Source organism: Zonotrichia leucophrys, chromosome Z, assembly GCF_028769735.1.
Source record: "Zonotrichia leucophrys gambelii isolate GWCS_2022_RI chromosome Z, RI_Zleu_2.0, whole genome shotgun sequence".
NCBI classification, from domain to species: domain Eukaryota; kingdom Metazoa; phylum Chordata; class Aves; order Passeriformes; family Passerellidae; genus Zonotrichia; species Zonotrichia leucophrys.
Window position 1 is genome coordinate 50,871,941 of NC_088200.1, and position 14,531 is coordinate 50,886,471.

A 14,531-nucleotide genomic window follows, 5' to 3' on the forward strand; every position below is an offset into this window, starting at 1 on the left:
ACGTCTGAAGGGTTTTCAGATGGTACCAGAATATCTCAAGAACCTTTCTATTTCAAAGGTACTGGAATTTTTGTGTGGTTTACGCACTTCTTCCTCCCCAATGGAAACTAAACCAAACAATAACAGAACAAAATCAGCAGATTAAGGAAGACTAGGGTAGTACTGTGGAATTTGAAATTGTGTTCACTATTGCAGTCAAGGTTACTTATAAAACATCTTTATCAAGTATGATTTTTCCATGTTTTACCTTTTTATCATGTCTCATTCTACATTTCACCCTTAATATTTTATTACTTATGTATTATGCAGCTTTAAAATACATTTGTATTTAAGAACCTACTTTTTGTTTTCATTCTGACCAAAAGGAGCATTCTGGAAGCCTACATCCAGACACAGCAACTGTGGTGAAAAGCAATGTACAGACAATGAATTAGAATTTAGCTTTATCTGTAGGTAAAATTTCAGCATCTGTTGGCAAAAAGCAAGGACTGCCTGGCTTGCAGAAATTCTGTAATGCAGGGACAATAGAGACTGTAGGACTTTTTTGGTTTTGAGAGGGATGGTAAACAAAGTGTAGCATTTCATAGTCATAGAGATTGTCTTTCTAATGTAAAAAAGACCATATGCTGTGTGCTCTAGTCCATGTAGCTCTAAGTTCAGCATGAAAGACTTTTATTAATTTATGACTTACCAGGGGTCTATAAAAAAAGTATGCTTCCAAACTTGTACAAGCTTGGATTTCTGAAGTTTTAGAAAGATTTCTAGCCCAGAAGATTTAGCTGCTCCTCATTTGTGTCACTTCAAGACAAAAAAAAAATCAATATATAAAGAAGTACTACACTGTGGGAAGCAAGAAGGTAATTTTCTCTGAATCTCTGTGGTCCTCTGTTTGTGGGAAAGAAATTTTCATTTTCATTTTAGAGAGGCTGTACTTGTACATAGAAAGCACAGCAATTACACCTGTTGGTAGAAACTGCCATGGCTTAGTATTGTTCTTCTGTCTTTTGTAATGTGAGTAGGAAATTTCCTATTGTAGCCATGTCACACATATAGACATGGAGTGAGGAGTCCAAGGGTAAGTGCAAGGCCATTTCCAACTCAGCCCGATGCAAACTGCTCCCAGTTTGTAGGGCACATGGGGGACCATAGAGGCCATCTGTAAGGGCAGATAGTGGTGTATCTGGAAGATTTTTGTGGTGACAAGCAAGCTACTTACTCATATGTCTTCTGTCTGACAGCAGAGTGCTGAGGGAATGGCAGCTAAGTGCAAGGGAGACTTGCTTTCTGGTCTGGTTGAGATCCTTAATGTGACATATTTTTGGCACAACAAGTGGCATGAACAAAGAGGAGGCTTGAGTAGCTGGAGCTGACAGATTCTGTCAAATGCGGGAGACAGGTAGCAGCCTCCAGCCCTTTCTCCCTGCTCTTACTGTATGCCTTGATCTTATTCTAAACTCTGGGAGAATCTGTCTAGCTGTTCCCACACAAACTCCCACATTCACCAAGCACAGCTCTCACCCATCCAGTAGTCTTAAATACTCTTATTTAGCCCTGCTTGTTGTGGTTCTGCAAAATGCATTGATAGTAGGGCAAGCTGTGCAGAGCACCTTGGTTCACTGGGATTTCACGTTCTTTCCTTGCCTGGCTGGAGAAAAGGTGCACGCCCAGGACTGGCATGCAGCTGCTGAAAGAGGCTTGTCCAGCACTAATGCTGCGTGCATCACTCTTTGCCTTATCCTGGGGATTGGTGTTATGGCCTAGAGGCCAACAAAAATATGTGTTACACCTTTCTATTAGTCCCATTTCACAAGCACTTTAGAGAGATTTGGATCAAATTATTAGGAATTGTGTTTCATAGGTATACTTTAGACTACAAAGATTTTGCTCCCAAGTTGTAGTGCTTCTGAAGATTACTGTAAATCTAGCACTTTAATATAAAGCCTTGCCATGCATTAGATGTAGAAAGGTTTATTAGAAGGGAAGCTATGCAGCATTGTAGTGATTGATTCCATATAAATCTTGCCTTAGAAATCAGTGGCATTTTGCCGAGCGAAAAGTGTTCCCATTTTCTGCTTTGACTTTTGATGTCATGCCAGAAATTTTCAGGAAATTACATACACTCATATACATTAATTTCTTTTGCAGTACCAAGCCTTAGGGTAGAAACTTGCCAGCATTTTAGTGTCTGTCTTGATCAGTTTGGTTAAAGAAAATAGCATGAATTTTATGTTCACATTATTCTTCTTTTTAATCAGGTGTTTGAGTAGAATTGGAGGGAGAAGACTCCATCAGTGAGTGCACGGTAGCAATGAAATTGATTGAAAGGGATTATTTGGCATAATAAATAAGTTTAAGGTATCTAGATGAAACTTCCAGCACTGTGGAAAATACTGTCAAGTGCACTGTAGGTCTTTCCTCTACTTCCAGATCCATAAACTATAAATATTCTGTGGATTACGTGTACTACTTGGGCTTGTAGTGACTGTAACTCATAGTGTAAGTACTCTGTGACTGATTTCTAGCCAAATTATCTTACAGACCTCACTGTCCCACAAATGGGTGTCCTCTGTGTTTTCTCACTTCTGTGGTGTCTCAGTCTCAATGAAGCCAGCTTTTATTAGAATACTTGAAACACCATTCTTAGTAACTTTTCTTCAGTGAGGTCTCTGAAACTTGTTGATTCAGCTTGAGAGGTGAGATTTGTTTTCAGAAATGTGAGCTATCCCCTACTCTTTCTCCCTTCCACACCAATTGCATGGAGAGATCTGCAAAAATTATCATGTGATGCGAAAAAGACAGAGGAGTACTACGAGATTATTACCACAGCTTTAGTGTCATATAGGAAGAAGCCTGACTTATGTAATAGGTGCATAAATTTCACAAGGTTACTTTATTGTTTTTCTTGATAATTAAAAATTTACATTAATATTTTCCTTGTTTCAACCATGCTCTTTAGACCATATCTATTTTCTTTCTTTTTTTCTCCCCTAAGTTTACAGATATCTTCAGTGCATTTTTAGCTGTTTTAGAAAATTACTATTTTCTTGCCATTTTTTATATTGAAAATGTAGTTCTTTCTCACAAAAGAAGCTATAATTTGATATTACTAATATATCTGGTGAAAAATTCTGAAGATTTCAAAAGAAAGAAGCCATAGAATTCAGATTGATATCTCTGGGTAAACAGTAGCAGAGCAAGTGCTCTGCTTATCTGAAGTCAGCAGATGCTGTTTGCTTCTTTAACTGGCTATTAGAAGTACTTTTATTTTCATTATTTCTGTAAACCAGCATTGGTGTTAATGCCACATGCCAAGTGACTTTTTGTGCTTAAAAAAAGAGTCCTCTAAGATGTCATACCAAACCTACAAGTAATTAAGAGAATGTGCTGATGAAGTTTGTAATTGATTCACCACATTCTTCACTGTATTTCTTGACTTGACTGCCTGGTCTTAACTGAATGTTGAATAAATTGGCTATTCATAATTATTTTAAAATTGGCCAGCCTTATAGTGTTACGTTACAGAATCATTTTATACTAACCTCTAAGAATAATTTTTTAAATTACATTTGTTGTTCTTGTGGGAAGACTCATATATCTTATTGCAAATATTGCTCCATCAACCTGCCTTCTGATATAACTTTTTTTCAAAATCTATTAATTCATGTTTTCCTTGCCAAGCAAAAAGGAAAATGTCATTACATCCTTTCCCTTTTCCCAAGTTCACATTATTAATACTTTCAAATGTTGTTGTCAAGCCTCATATTCTGACAATTAGGAACTTCCCTCTCCCTTTTTATTTTTGTGTAGTGAATGGATAGAAGAAAATCATAGAGTGAGTGTAGTGGATTGCCCCAGCAAACATTTATATTTGTTTAGTTCTGTACCAAGGTTGCCCTTAAGTAGATTTTTTGCCTTGTCCTTATACATCATTCTCTTATGCATACCATCAGCAAAATTTTTCATTCTTAAACAATTCTCATTTACTCTGTAAGGTCTGCAGTTCTCTCTCAATGGTATTTGCATTGATTCTAGGATGTCTACTCTGTCTTATTGCTTTGAGTAACACCCACCACCCCTTTCAAAATTATTTTATTTTGTTATTTCTTTCTTTTTAATTTTATATATTGGTGAATAAAGTGGCTTGCATCATGCAGTGTGTGCTTCAGTGCTGCTATGTAGAGCAACATTGGAGTTTTGTCACATACTCAAGCATGTACAGAAAATGTGCTGGTTTTCTATGGATGCCCACACTGGTGATTTTTCATCATGTTGCTTACTGAAAAATCTGATTCTTCTCATCACAATTGAAATGCTCAAGGGGAAGTCACACGGTTTAAATTTTTAACCAATTTCTTAGTGCATAGAACTTTTAGGGGTCTCCATATTATGATTTAAGTTTTCCACAAGTACTTCATTTACTCATTTGCAATGAAACAAAATGAATGTGCTTCATTTTCAAGAAATTCTTTTTGCAACAGGAAAATTTTTGTGTAAAAGCCCGTGGGATACTTCTGCAAAGTCTCTTAAAATCTTCTTCAGTATTATTATGTTGCCATCATGAAATATTCCACCCTAAAATCAGCTGATATTTTTTGAAATTTTGAATTACGTTCAAAGATAAGTCCTTGTGCTTTTTAATAGGATTGTGAAGGAATATCTATATGGATATTCTTAAATATTTCTCAGACCTTAAACATATGCCTTCTCCCACCCTCAGAATACTCATCAGTGGCAGGACTTAAGGCAAGTGCCTGAAACTGAGTCAGTGGAAGTTTAGGTTGGACATCAGGAGATGGTTTGTCACCTAGAAGGTGTTTGTGCACTGGGACAAGCTCCCCAGGGACGTGGTCACAGCACCAAGCCTGGCAGGGTTCAAGGAGCATTTGGACAGCACTCTCAGTCACATGGTGTGACTTTTCTGGCGCCCTTCGCAGGGCCAGGATTGGTACTCGATGATTCTGATGGGTCCCTTGCAACTCAGCACTTTCTACGGTTCTACGAAAATGAAACATCTTATAATTCTGTTTAAGAATCTTAATGTTGTGTGTCATCAGAGACACACATAGTTGTTTCATTTGTCTCATTGAATTATCCTTGTATTTTTAAAATGATCAAACACAGTTTTCCACAGGGAAATGTGAAGGCGAAGGGGGAAACAAGGCAAAAAAGTAAAGATTTTCCAGTGAATACATTAATCAGAGAAGGTAAGCAGTAGAGAGGAAATATTAAAGTGAATGGAGAGTGCAAAAAATAATGAAAAATCATAAAGAGAGTTCAGTGGATTTTCCCAGCAAACAACCTCCTAGCTCTTCACTCACGTTTGCAAAATCTGGACAAAAAAGAAAGAATGAGAGGAGACCCATAGATAGAGGCAATGACATTTTAGTAAAAAGAGCAAAAGCTTAATGGAAAGGAAAATGAGAAGTGTCTGCCACTCCCCAGAAGATGTCGCTCTCAGAGAAACAGGGCAAACGCATAATGGTTGTTTGGGAAGACAAATACCAGAACCACAAAGATCCCTCCTTCCTTGTCTCCCTGAGCTTTCATTGCTGAGCAAGATGTCAAATGTTAGGAGATAATGCATTAGCCAGATCTGGTCAGCTCTTTTGGCTATGTACCCTCCACACTCAGGCTGCTCACAGGGGAGAAGGGAGAGGAAAGAAAGCCTTCATGCTGTGCAAGCATGCACTGCTCAGCCATAAACAAAACACAGGTGTGCTACCAACAGTGTTCTAACCATGAACCCAGAGCATAGCACCCAAAAGGCCTCTGCGTAGAAATTAAATTTCACCCTGGCCAAATCCAGTACAATGATAAATACAAATATCATTAGAAACATCAATTTTATGAACTCTTTACATTTCAGAGTGAATTTGATTAGTCATGTGAATATTAGATTTTTTTCCCCTTTTATACTGAAAAATAAAAAGCACATACAGTGAAGCTTTCACTTCTCAGAAATCAATCAGTTTGTTACAGAAATGCATTTTGGAGCAAGAGAGTCAAGTGTTTTATTAAGATCAGTATCAATAATTTGCTGGGAATTGTGACCAAAAAGGAAATGAAAATTTGTTGCTAAATTGTGGGTTCCTAATTCACCTTACAACACCACCTCTTTGAATAATGTAAGCTTGTTTAAGCACAGTAAACCTCAGCCACACATCTAGCCTGTCTTTTAAAATTTAGCCAGGAGGAGTCACCAGGAAGTAAAAAAATATCATGCTCTTTTAATTAAAAAACTTTCAAGGTGAAATTTAAAATCACCTTTTAGTGTTTATTCATAGTGCTTTCACTGTCTTTGCCATATGTTACTGTCAAGGCCTTGATTGTTACTAATTTTGGAGCTGTGGAGGTTTTCTCTTTCCTTTTGTACAGCAGCCTGGTACTGCTGCTGATGCTGTGTACTTATTAAGGAGGTGCAAAATCTACAGCAATTAAAAAAGCAAGATAAGAGAAACATTTACAGCTTTTAATTAGCATAGAAGCTAAGTCATGTTTTTTATGCTGCCATTGTTAGTGTGACTATCAGGAATAGTGTGTCAAGCATGACTAGGAAGGGATCCTTTCCCTGTACTTGGCGGTAGTGTATCTTGGATTCTATATTCAGTTTTTGACTCCTCACTACAAGAAAGACTTTGAGGTGCTGGAGCAAATTTGAAGAAGGTCATCAAAGCTGGCAAAAGATAGGGAGCACAAGTTCTATGAGTGTTGCCAAAAACCAGCAAAAAAAGCAAACTCCCTAAGATTATAATTTTTTGTATTTTGGAGCAGGGCATTCTTCATTGTAACATCAGATATACAGAGGATAGTTCCACCTGTTTTACATACTGAGTATGGAAAAAGCTCCTGTTTGCATACTATGTTTCACATACCTATTCATAGGTTTTCCCACAAGAAAATAACACTAGATATTTCCCCAAAGCCATTAACATATATTCTGTTCCATCAGGACATAGCTTTCTCTGTCTTGAGAGTGTTGTTGGTGATCTCTGTTGGTCATAAACTGGTGTTATTTTTCCAAACACATGGGGAACTGATGTTATTTTTCCAAATTAGGAGAGAAGTTATATCTGGTCTAGTCCATTATACTGTGAGTCCTTAGATAAATGAAGTGCAATTTCTTATTTCTCTCCATGGTTAACGTTTATTGTAACTTTTGATTGTGCAGTTCCACAGCCTTATGATTTTGCAAAATTAGAATTGTATTAGCCCACTAGAGGCAAGCAATTCTTCACCTGGCAACATGAGGAGCAGTTGAAAGTCCTGGGATTGTTGAGCCTGGAGAAAAGAAGGCACAAGGAGGACCTTACCACTTTCCACAGCTACATGGAAGGAGGTTGTAGCCAGATGGGGGTCCACTTCTTCTCCCAAGTAATAGAGTGACACAATGAGAAGAAGTAGCTTCAAAGTGCACCAGAGAAAGTTAAGGTTTGATATTAGGAAAAATTTCATCACTGAAATAGTGTTCAAACTTTGGAACAGAATATCCAGGGTACTGCTGGAATCACTATCCCTGGAAGTGTTCAAAAGACGTGTGGTTCTGGTAGTTGGGGACACAGTTTAGTGATGACCAAAAAGGCGTTAGTTAAACAGTTGAAATTAATGATCTTAGAGATCTTTTTCCAACCTTAACCTTAACAATTCTGTGATTTTATGAATATATGAAGAGCAGGTTTCCAGGGTCATTGCATGTAAGTTGCGCAGCTAAAAAGAGAAGAGGGAATTTTTGGATTCAGTTCTGGATTATATTTTGTTTTCAAACCATCTTGAATGAAAGGAAAACAAGTTCCCACATTTTATATGATCTTTCAGATAAGACTGGAAGTAGATTTAATTTATACCTTCTGCTAAAATAAATAATAGCTTTTGCTAAATTACAGCAGAAACATTCAACTTAGTAAGATTAAATAGGATACACATGAGGCAGAAAACACTACTATGAGGCCAGTGGAAAGTCACTGAATATCACAGGCATAAAAATATCTTTCTTGTATTTAAATTCTTCTGTTTATTTAAAAAAAAAGTTACAACTTAAAAAGAGAAAATACATGCCTTTCAAAATCAGTGCTGATATAAAGCCTAATTAATATGTTGTATGGTACACATTGTCTGTTTTAACGTGGCACTTTGAGTCATTCCTTTGTTTTATATTCATTATATTTTTTGAGTCTGCCTTATATAAATATTTTGATATAGGAGATTTTTATTATAAACAGTAGTTTATAGTTTCATATTGACAAATGAGAACACACATTTTGGTTGAATTTTTTAAAGAAGTGTAGTTTCTGTGATGCTTTTGCATTGTGTTTTTCTAACTGCTTGTGAAATAACAGTTCAAAGTGAAAGTGGACAGAGGAAAACAAAGATTTTCAAGAAAATTTCTTGTAACCCAACAGGTAAGAAACAAACTACGCACAGTGAAAAACTCAATATGTGCATTCATTATTGATGTGATAATATTATTTCAGTTGCCTTTAAATATGTTTCAGCCACCTAAATAGAAATCATCCTGTGGGTTGATTTGGTCTTTTGCAAAACAAAAAAACAATCAAGCAAACAGATGAATTAAAGGACAGACTTCTTTTGGCTAAGTATATGGAAGAAATTGCAACAGAAAAGTAACAAATCCTAATGGTAAGGACAAAGATATTTTTTTCAAACTGGGAATTTCTACATTTTCTGTGAAATAATGTATGAGGTGCCACCAAAGGTTAATAGTCATCTTTCCCTGTTCTTCCAGCTCCCTGTCCCAGCAAATTAATGCAGACTATATGTGTGGTTTTATAATCTGGTTTCTTTAGTCTAGCAGAGTTTTCTTTCTTTTTGCTATATGGTTGAAGAAATGTCCGTAACATGGGACAAGACTTTCATTAATGGCTTCATTAATTCCCTTCTCTTGACTGACACTCAAGGGATTGATGGCATTGATTGCAGCAGGAGCAAAAAAAAGAGAGGTGGAAACAATGTTTGGCAAGAAGCTAAATAATTTACAAAGTAGGATAATTGAGCTGAAAAACCATAGTGAAGTTCTTGCTTGAAGAAAAGAGAAATCTGAAAATCCCAAACAGGAATAGAGGTCCAAACTTCCAGGGTCTGAAGAGATAAATAGAAAATTATATTATCTTTTAGTAGTTAGCTGAAAATTAGTTCATAGTCTGTTGTGAGGCCTCTAACAAAATCTTTAGTCTTTTAATAATGTTGGGAAAAGTGTGACAGGTTTATTTTTCCTATTACAGGCATATTTTCCCCTACTTCTTCTTAATGAAATTTAAAAAAAGGTAAAAATACTATTTAACTTTCAAACATTCTTTTTATGTGTTTGTGAAATTTAAAATCAAACTAAATAGGCCAGGCAGTTAACTCTTGTAACTGAGGAAGATTGCACCAGAAGACAACATTTAATCCCCTCTTTGGGCAAAAAGGTTTTTGCCCAAGCATCTGCCACTAAGTCTGTGAGTGCTGGTGTGTAGCATAAGCAGTGACCTTGTGCGACTGCTGCTCCACTCACACCTTCAGTACTGGTACAGAATTCTTCAGGTTTTCATGGTGTTAGGGGTAATCCTGGTTCAAAACAATATTCATTCTGCTGAGGAAATGGCAGTGGAGGGGACGTGAGGGTGGGAAAGGCTGTAATTCTCTAAGAACTTTTATCATGGTTTCATGTCTTTATCTTGATTGCACAGCACACTGACTTATTCTTCCAGTGCTCTGTTCCTAGCTATTGAAATTGATGTAGCTCCATTTCAATCAGTGAAGCTGTTTAGGCTTTTACCACCTGAGGATTTGTACTTTATTCTGGTGCACAGAATGAGATTTTTCACAGGTTTCATATTTCTGTAGACTCAGGCTTAATATACTTCATCTATTGCCCTTCCATAACTCCATGTTTTTGGTTTAAATACAGTGATATTGAGATATTTCCTCTCAAGTACCTTGATGCTGTACCATCACTGACCCATAATTGTATGTTTATTTCTCAATTATGTAAATCCCTGCACTCTGATTGAGAAAGGTTTGATTTGCATAATTATTAGATTGCTATTTCTGAATAAGTGAAGTGTCTATCAGATATTTTCATGTTAGCTTGCTGTAGACATTGGACTGTCATTCCCCTAAAGGACATAACTTTTTTTTTCCATGTCTACTATGTCTTTCTTTGCCTCAGAAAATTAAATGCAACTTATCTTCAAGAAGAAATCACTATTTTGGAAGAGGTAGAAGAAGTGAAGTCTTGACAGTAACCTAATCAATGAAGAGTGACTGGATGATGAATTAGTGTGTCCTTCTCTATAAGCCCTTCCTTTCCTTTCTCTCTCGTTCAGCCCTCTGATCTTAGAGGATCATATTGTGCATTTAGACAACACAGCTGGTTTGTATATAAAAAGCCTCAAACAAAAAAATCTCAAACCAAACAAAAAAAAAGTCTTTAGAATAAAAGGAAATTGGTTTCAAGTAATGTTTAGGGCAATGGGTTCATATATATAGAATTAGAATTAAATTATCAATAAGAAAATAAATTCTGTGAAACCAAGAAACTGCAGGTGGGATGCTAACTATCTATGAATTGTAATAAAATATTTTTTTGGAAGCTGAAATATTCAGTTTTGATAGGATTAGAAATGTGTTTCACATTGTGAAAACTACTGAAAAAGCTTGATTTAAAAAGGTCATGTGAATGGTGTATGCTTTTCCCTAATCCATCAAAGTATGGTAAAAACTGATAGTTTTTTGTTGCCCATCTAACACCGATTAAAAAATTTATGATAATTTTTGTAATTTTTCTTTTAAATAGGACAGTGTCTTTTTCTTTTAAAAATGCAATTGGGTAAGTTTTAGATCAGCAAAAAACTTGTTTAAAAGATAATCTTTATCTACTCTTTCTAGAACCTGTATTATGTACAGCTGAAAGAAAGTAATGAGGATGGACATCAAGAAAGAAAATATTGTAATGCTCAGGCCTAATGACATATGAGACAATATTCAGCTAACCATACTGAGGAATAAGATGTCTGTGGAGGATGGTCATAAATTTTGTAGTGTCATTTCATAGTGTTCTAATTGACAAGGAACTGAGGTATTTTTGTTGAGAAGAGGACTGCCTATGTATGCAAAATAGACTGAAAATTTTGGTAGTGGTACCAAAGTTCCGAATAATCAAAAATATTATATTAATCTGTGGCAGAATTACAGAATTTTGCTAGTCAGTCAGCAACATTAAAAAAAGTTTGGTGTCAGAGTCTCACTAACACCCCTTTTGAATAAACTGTCTTTTAATCATAGAGATCACGACATTCAATTTAATTTTATGTGACTCAACACTTGTAGTTCTTTCCTACTGTGTTGGGATCTTGAGTTTATGAAGATTAAAAATACAGCGTTGCTGCAATCTCATCTTGCACCCCCTCTAATGGGAGATGTTATTGCATGCACCCAGGAACAGGTCTATGCAATGAATAAACCTTTGCTAAACCTTTGGCCATCTTACAGTCATAAACATTTTTCCTGAGGTCCTGTCTGGTACTCGTTTTTTCATTCTGTAAGGATTTTTAAGGAACCATATTTTTGCCATTTATTTAATTAATTTTTTAAAATTTGGTGTCATTATATGCCATTAACAGCAGGAGAAGATTTCCTTTGCAGTGAAGTGAACAGGATGTTACTGCTGTTGTCATGCATGCCATATGTACAATTATTCCACTTAGTTTAAATTTTAATTGAGCAGAGAGAGAGAGTTGTTTGCAATTAGTAAGATTTTTTTTCCTCCCTACTTTTTCCACTTTCAAAAGGCTAACCAAAGGCATGCGAGAGAACAGTTTACATTTGTTCTGAAGCTGACACAAGAGAAATGTTTCCTGCTTTAATTATCACTTTTCCAGTAGAATTCATCCATAATATGAATTAGTTCCTCCATAGGTGGCCCTCTTTTTAGAAAAGATTTCCATATTTTTAAATTAGTAAAAAAGAAATTGAATAAGGAAATGTATGTTTTTGAGCACTAAATATAATCACAAGTTAAGCTAGACTGTTTTGTTTTGGTTTTGGTAGGTGTTTTCTTTGTTTGCTTGTTTGTTTTCTACCTGTTCTTCAAACTCTTCTGTGCAATTTTCTTTATCGTGTCTCACCAGCTCCTATGTTCTCCATTGATGTGATAATGACACTAGGGCTCTATCAAGCATGATGGTTTGCTTTATTTTGTACAGGATTCCCTCCGTACTTGTTTTGCATTCATGCACGTGTGCTTGTGAATTCTGATATCAGAGAGAACCACCACCTAAAACACAGTGTTTCAATTTATTGAGATTAAAAGATTAACTATTTTTCAAAGTCAGGTAAATAAATATTGATTTTAATATGTTCTTTGCTTTAAACAGTGACCTTCTGATGCTAAGTATGACAACCTTATATCTTCCAGGGAAGATATACAGGTAATAAGTTTGTCTATTGCTTTAAAGTGACACATTGTATAGTCCCTGTTTACACTCTACTTAATGTCTAATACATGTACAAAAAAATTACGGTGTAAATATAGTTACAAAGTCATGGAGCTGATGTATCTCATGTTTCTTTCTGGCACTGCGGCTGAAAGTAAGATGCATTTTTATAAGGTTTTGACTGAACCAGACAAATCTTGCTGGGCTATGAAATAATTCAAGTTAAGACAGTGTAACACAGAGACTTAACAAAGTTCATTTTTTGCACAAAGAAGACCAAAATGTCTTCTGTATAATTGTCTTCGAAGCTTCTATTCCGAATGTTTTGACTACAGTTATCAAGGGGATTTTTTTTTGCTGTTGATTCTAACATATACCTTCTTATTTCTCTGCTATCTCCTGCTGGTGTTCATTTAACAGGAATATCAGAGCATTAAACGAAAAGTATTTATTCTCAGAAAAAAAAATTAACTCATGACATGAAAAGAAACTACTGAAGCAACATAGGTTGCATATGCCTTGGAATAAAAAGTGAAAGATAAAGAGCAAGTGATGTTGAGGGCCACAGACTGTGAAATTGCCCAAGAGGACCAGGCTGCAGCTAATTTCAAAAACATATGGTAGTAATTTGCTTTATCAAAAATCTTCAGATTAAATGGTGGACTGCTGAGTCCTGAATCTTGGTAAAAAATCTCACTGCTGCAGGAAAACTGGCTTTGAAAAATCATGGTATCTAAACACTTGTTTAATTTTTCATCACTTCTGTCAAAGTTGTGTATGCTTCATCCCTGGAAGTGTTGAAGATGAAATTGGAAGGGGCTTTGAGCAACCAGGTCTAGTGAAAGGTGTCCCTGCCCGCAGCAGAGAAGTCAGAACCAAATGATCTTTAAGGCTTTTTCCAACCCAAACTATTTCGTGATCCTATGAGCAGAGAATTCTTGTACAGACCTATGAACCTGTATGTGACATGGCATAGTTCACGATTAAGTACAAAGCTCTTAATTCTGTGTTATAGCAAACTTGTGTAGCAGCAAATCCACCAACCAACCAATTCATCAATGAAACTAACAAACAAACCAGACAATCAACCAACCAAAAAAAAAAAAAAATAGAAAAATAGAGAAGAATATCTTTGCTATTTCTTCACCATGACTAGACCAATCATTTCAAACAGAGATAATTTTATTTCTCATCTCATTCTAGCTGTTGGCCCTTATTGTAGGTTACAGTAAGTGTTCAATGGTTCCTGGAATTTTATTTGATTGGCTTTTTCAGTCAAACTGCATTTCTCTATGATAGCAAAAAAAACCCAAACAAAATACCCAAAAAAGCCCTAGCCTGATGTACATTGCGCTATCTAATTTTATGTATGTTGAATCCAAACACTCTTGATTACTGTTGGCTTTTTGTAAGTAAGTTTCCTGGACCATAACCACTGGAGTGGTTATTTTCAAGTAGACAAGGTCAGCTTAGCTATTTATATCTCCTCAAATAATGCCTTAATTCATAATCTCGTTATGCCCTTCTCTTTTTGCAATACACAGAAAGTACAGTGTATTTTCAGTCAGGAATTGACTAAACAGTTGAGAAACCACTTACATTTTTAACATAGTTGGAGTCAATTTTTATTTAATTTTTGCTTTAATAATTTCCTGCATCAGTAAGCAAACTAAAGAAAATTAAATGTTATGGGTCTGAGGGATATTTGAAGTACCCTGTGATGGCAACACTCCTAATTATACAGCAGTCTAGTCTAGTCTTGTGAGTACTTGTGCTCTGTGATGCTGAACTGTGGAACAGGAAAAACTCAGTTTGAACACAGTTACAAAGCTAGATGATATGCTTTGGGTACTAATGAAAACTAAGCAAAGCTCCCAAGCACTTTGTGTGTGGGTGGGTTGCAGTGCAGACTGTAGAGAAAAGCAAGAGCTAGTGAAGCTAGCTTGGATTCTGGATTCAGTCCTTTCACAGTCTCATTTAACTTTAACAGGCTCGTTTACCTTGCTTATGGTATGAAGGTCTGTGCCGGAGCTGGTAGATGTTTCTGGTGCAAACTCACTTGTTTTGGTACAACTTATGTACCCCTACCACACATGCATC